We start from the raw sequence: 6,184 nt of genomic DNA, 5'->3' as shown, positions 1-6,184 counted from the left end.
TATCCGGGCAGGATTAACCTCTTTTACGAGCGAAGCCCTCGCAGAAAATTTCCCCAATCCAGCCAGGGGGGAGCGAGTGTGCTTTACATCCTTCTTAATTAGAGGCGTCGGGTTTCCAATCCACCCCTTCCTCCGAGGTCTTCTGGAGTACTACGGCCTCCAACTGCACAATCTCACATCGGGTTCCATTCTGCACATCGCCAGCTATGTTGCTCTTTGCGAGCTATTCCTGGGCTGCGAGGCCCATTTCGAGCTATGGAGGAAACTGTTCTGCCTCGTCACTCGCTCCTAAAAGGGATCTATATTTGAGGTGGGCGGCGCCGAAATATGGCGCATAGCCGGGACCGGATACTTATCCGGCACGCCGAAGAAGGCGTCCGAAGAGTGGCCCTCAGAGTGGTTCTATATTGAGGACGTCGCTCTCCTTGACCCAGTCCGAATGGGACTTCTCGAATTTACCAGTGCTCCATTGAAGAAACGCCACAGCTGGTGCCCTCGGAGCCTCGAGGAGGAAGATAGTACGGAAGTCCAACAATTAATGGGCAAGATAAGGACACTCGCCCAGTCCGGATTATCAATAATCGAGGTAATGGCCACTTCCATAGTGCGAGGTGTTCAGCCGCTCCAATTCAGGGGGCTTACCATGTGGCACTACAATGGGGAAGACGACGCCTCGCGCTGTGGACGAAAGGGTCCGGATTCCCTTACCGCCCTGGCCGCAATACTGGCCGATCTGTATAAAGGGGAGAAAGAGGAGTTCACTCGTCTTACGCTCCGGGAAGGATTTTCTATGTACAATCCTCCTAGCTGGGTGAGTTTTTAATCCCATCACTCTACTCAATCCTCTCCCTGAGTCATGTTTAATTGCCATTAATCCGTCCATTTGCAACAGGAATGGCGGAAGGTTATAGCGGGGATCTATAGCCCCGCTCCACAGTCGAAGAACCGTAACCAGGACCTTGACCCCGGATACGAAGAGGATCCGGAGATATTTGTAGAGCTTGAGGAGGGAGTATTCTACCAGGCGAGCTATGATGGCACAGTAGTGCCAATCATGGTCGACTATCCCGGCCTCCTTCCTGCCTCACATGTAAGTAATCAGGAGACATCTCCTTCGACAGAGCTTCCTCATTGTACCTCACCCACCGCACTATCTCGTGCTGCAAAGGGGAGGTGCTCGGCGCGCCATGCTACACCAGAGGCGTCTCGTAAGAGCGCGGCGCCCACGCCGAACAAGTCGTCGAAGATGAAGGCAGATGATAACCCGGCCGAACCTTCATCGAAGAGTATGGCTTTTTAAATATGCTTCCTGGCCGTCACATCAAACTGTAACATTATCCGCTGCGTCTTATCAGGAAAAGTGTTTGCCGGACTATGTCCAGGGGTCCTGCCGGTCGCGCCTCCACTAGTCAAATTCTAGACCCTGCCCTAAGGACGGGGGCTGGCACGGGAGTGACGCCGAATTGTCCTTCTACAGAGGTTTCAGATGATATGTCCGTCACGAACTCTCAAGTGGAGAGCGCCATGAATCATCGGCACCGAAGGGCCGCTCTTCGCGAGCCAGGTTTTACAAAAGAGGCATTTAGTGCCTTCAGCTCGGCTGATGTGTACATCCGAGCTGCTCGGGACGGGCTTACCAGAGCCATGGATCAGCATTTCAAAGATATGCGGGTAAGTACGCATTGTACAGCCTTTCTAATCATATACCAGTAGCCCCCGAGACTTGAAGCAGTTGATACAACTGATTTAAGTATCATTGTATAATCAGGCACTTACAGATAAGAACAACCTGCTGTCTCAAGAGCTGGAAATGTGTCAGACCCAGCTAGCTGCGGCTATCACTGAATTGGAGAAATCCAAGGAGGCAGAGCCAGGTAATGTTTCCCTCCATCCAGAAAAAGTATAATCATATATCAGTAATATTAATACTATTGTGTTTCCGCTGACAGTATAAGTAGATCAACTGAGAGAGAAACTGAAAGTCGCCCAGGCTGGTGAACAGGAGGCCAAAAGGCAACATGCAATAGGCGAACGTGTGCTGATGCGGGTCACGGACGACAAGAACAAGCTGCAGGATTCCAACATCCTGCTGGGCGAAGAACTAAAAGATGTATGAGCCCAGCTAGCTGACGCCGTCAAGGAAAATAGGAGGCTACAAGGTGGCATATTTAGTATGCCTTTAACCTTACCTTTATGTAATTCAGCAAAGAAATGATCTAACAGATTTATGTCTGCAGGTATGCTGACTGGCCGTCCCGAAGAGGAAATGTCCGACTCTCAAGGCGACCTGCTACAAGAGCTGTCCCAACTGCACGAGCGAGCTCGGCAAGCAATGCGGAGCATTGCCAAAGCTTTGTGGCCTTCCGCCTCTCCTCCAGGGAGTATGGAGGAGCTTGTGAAGCTATTCCAGGGAGCTCGGCAGCGCTTCCGATTATGGAAGATATCGGCCTGCCGAGAAGGTGCGCGAGAGGCCTGGGCCATGGTAAAAACACGGTACACCAAGCTTGATCCGAATCATATGGCCCGGGGCGGACCTCGGGGATCAGATGGAAAAGAAATTCCCGTTAGTCTGGTATATGACAAAGTAAAGATAGCCTCCAAGTATTCCCAACAGGATTGTAAGCTAGATAACATGTTAGATGGCATAGAGGAAGAAGTTTTTGAGTACAAGTGACTATGTACTTCAATTGACAAATTTATCCCTAGCCGGATTGTAAAACGATTGTCATGGCAGACCTTTTCGCTTCAACCTCTGGACCCGAAGGTGCGGAGTGTTTCCGAATACCCGCTCGGTAACATAGACCGGGGCATGTGTGGAAACCAGACGTAGGGGTCATAGTTGCTTGAACAGACAAGTTGTATTCGGCTAGCTATGTTATATTACATGTTGATTGTAAGAAACATCTTCCAGGGAGAATAGTTCCATTAAGGGTTCCTTTCCCTGGGCGGATATGCGTTAGTATGCATGTCCGAACTATGAATGAAAAATCGGAGTATACGTAACATCTGGGGGTTCATGGTGTGATGAAGGTAAAACGTCTTTAGTTCGCCGACCGAATATTCCCTTAAGAACGCTAGCTTTCGGCTTCACCCAGTCTGAGGTACAAGTCCGGATGACCTGGCTGTAACAATTGCAGAGGTGCTCCCTTTATGCCCTAGCCGAACAAACGGGAACGTAGGGCATAAGCACAGGAGCCAGGTAACACAGCTTGGCAAAAGCTTAAGTCATAACGATGCATATAATGGCGAAGAAAAGTTACATATGCGGAAGAGGACACATATGTGTTGAGCTTGATGCTCGGAAAATAATAATAATAAGCTTCTGTAAAAGAAGGCCCTAGGTATTATGAGTGTATACATTTAAGGATGTGCACATCATAGGTGTGCGATTTGGCCGCACAAGAGCTAAAAAGCTAGAGAAAAATTAAAGAGGGTAAAAATAAAAACAAAGGGAGAAGAAGACGAACAAAGAGTACGGCTCTAGGCGTAGAATCTTCGGAGTCTTGCGGCATTCCACGGGTTCGGCTCTAGGCAATTGTCAGATGCATCACGCAGGTGGTACGCTCCTCCAGTGAGAACCTCATCTATATGATGAAGGGACCCTCCCACTAGGGCTTGAGCTTGTTCTTTTTCTTTTCTGGCAAGCGCAGAACGAGTACACAACCATTATAAGTCTTGGCCCGCACTTCTCTGCTTTGGTATCTGCGAGCCTATTGTTGATAGAATGCATAACGCGCTTTTGCAAAGTTACGCTCCTCCTCCAGGGCATCTAGACTGTCCTGCCGATCGAGCTCGGCCTCTCTCTCTTCGTACATGCGCACTCAAGGTGAGTCATGAATGATGTCGCAGGGCAAAACGGCCTCTGCGCCGTACACCATGAAGAATGGTGTGTATTCAGTAGTGCAATTGGGTGTGGTCTGCAGCCCCCAGAGTACGGAGTCGAGCTCCTCAACCCAGTGTTTGTCTGATTCCTTCAAAGACCACACTAGTCTAGGCTTGATGCCGCTCATAATAAGACCATTAGCTTGTCCAACTTGAACGTTTGTTTGTGGATGATAGACCGAGGCATAATCGAGCATAATGCCCAATTTAGGACACTAGGGTTTCACTTCATCGGCTGTGAAATTGGAGCCGTTATCGGTGATGATGCTATGTGGGACACCATAATGGTGCACGACGTCGGATATAAAGTCTATCACCGGTCCAGCTTCGGCCATTTTCACTGGTTTGGCCTCTATCCATTTGGTGAATTTATCTACCATGACTAGCAGGTATTTTTTCTTATGGCTTCCTCCTTTAAGGGGTCTTACCATATCAAGCCCCCATACCGCAAAAGGCCAAGTAATGGGGATTGTTTGTAGAGTGGTAGGTGGCATATGGCTTTGATTGGCGAAAAGCTGGCATCCGACACAGCGTTGGACAAGGTCATGTGCATCTGCTCGGGCCGTCGGCCAAAAGAAACATGTACGGAAGGCTTTACTTACAAGGGCCCGAGCCGCGGCATGGTGACCGCCGAGACCAGCATGGATTTCAGCCAGGAGCTGCCGTCCCTCTTCTTCAGAGATACATCTTTGAAGGACTCCGGTAGCACTTTTCTTGTAGAGCTCTCCTTCGTGGACCTTATAGGCTTTTGAACGCCGAACAATGCAGCGAGCCTCATTCTGATCCTCGGGGAGCTCTCGCCTATTAAGGTAGGCCAAGAAGGGTTCGGTCCATGCGGCAATTACTGCCATTATTAGATGGGCCGATGGTGTTATCTCGGTGGCTGAGCCCCCAATGATATCAGTATTGTGTTTGGAATCTGGGGGGTATGATCGGATCTGGACTCGTGTTGCTGCTCTCGTCCTGCCACACCATGAATGACTTGAAGAGCCTTTCCAGAAAGATGTTAGGCAGGACGGGGTCATGCTTGGCGCCCATGCGAGCAAGGACATCCGCCTCTTGATTACTTTCTCAAGCCAAATGATGAAACTCGAGTCCCTTGAACCGAGCTGATACTTTGAGTATGACATTAGATAGGCCGCCATCTTTGGATCTTTGGCGTTGAAGTCTCCGTTTAGTTGGGATATCGCGATATTTGAATCCCCGCGCACCTCCAGGCGTTGTATGCCCATGGATGCAGACATCCGAAGACCATGCAATAGGGCCTCGTATTCGGCTGCATTGTTGGAGTCTGTGTATAATATTTGGAGTACGTACTGGACTGTGTCTCCAGTGGGGGACGACAAGACGACGCCCGCTGAAGGAAATATGCCCTAGAGGCAATAATAAAGTTATTATTTATTTCCTTATTTCATGATAAATGTTTATTATTCATGCTAGAATTGTATTAACCGGAAACTTAGTACATGTGTGAATACATAGACAAAACAAAGTGTCCCTAGTATGCCTCTACTTGACTAGTTCGTTTATCAAAGATGGTTATGTTTCCTAACCATAGACATGTGTTGTCATTTGATGAACGGGATCACATCATTAGGAGAATGATGTGTTGACAAGACCCATTCGTTAGCTTAGCATTATGATCGTTACAGTTTCATTGCTACTGCTTTGTTCATGACTTATACATGTTCCTCGGACTATGAGATTATGCAACTCCCGAATGCCAGAGTAACACCTTGTGTGCTATCAAATGTCACAACGTAACTAGGTGATTATAAAGATGCTCTACAGGTGTCTCCGACGGTGTTTGTTAAGTTGGCATAGATCGAGATTAGGATTTGTCACTCCGAGTATCGGAGAGGTATCTCTGGGCCCTCTCGGTAATGCACATCACTATAGGCCTTGCAATAAATGTGACTAATGAGTTAGTTGCGGGATGATGCATTACGGAACGAGTAAAGAGACTTGCCGGTAACGAGATTGAACTAGGTATGATGATACCACGATCGAATCTCAGGCAAGTAACATACCGACGACAAAGGGAGAACAACGTATGTTGTTATGCGGTTTGACCGATAAGGATCTCCGTAGAATATGTAGGAGCCAATATGAGCATCTAGGTTCCGCTATTGTTTATTGACCGGAGATGAGTCTCGGTCATGTCTACATAGTTCTCAAACCCGCAGGGTCCGCACGCTTAACATTCTGTGATGATTTGTATTATGAGTTATGTGATTTGATGACCGAAGTTTGTTCGGAGTCCCAGATGAGATCGGGGACATGACAAGGAGTCTCAAAATGG

The sequence above is a fragment of the Triticum dicoccoides genome, chromosome 5A (genome assembly GCF_002162155.2).
Source record: "Triticum dicoccoides isolate Atlit2015 ecotype Zavitan chromosome 5A, WEW_v2.0, whole genome shotgun sequence".
In the NCBI taxonomy this organism is placed as follows: Eukaryota; Viridiplantae; Streptophyta; class Magnoliopsida; order Poales; family Poaceae; genus Triticum; species Triticum dicoccoides.
This window is presented reverse-complemented; position numbering follows the sequence as displayed.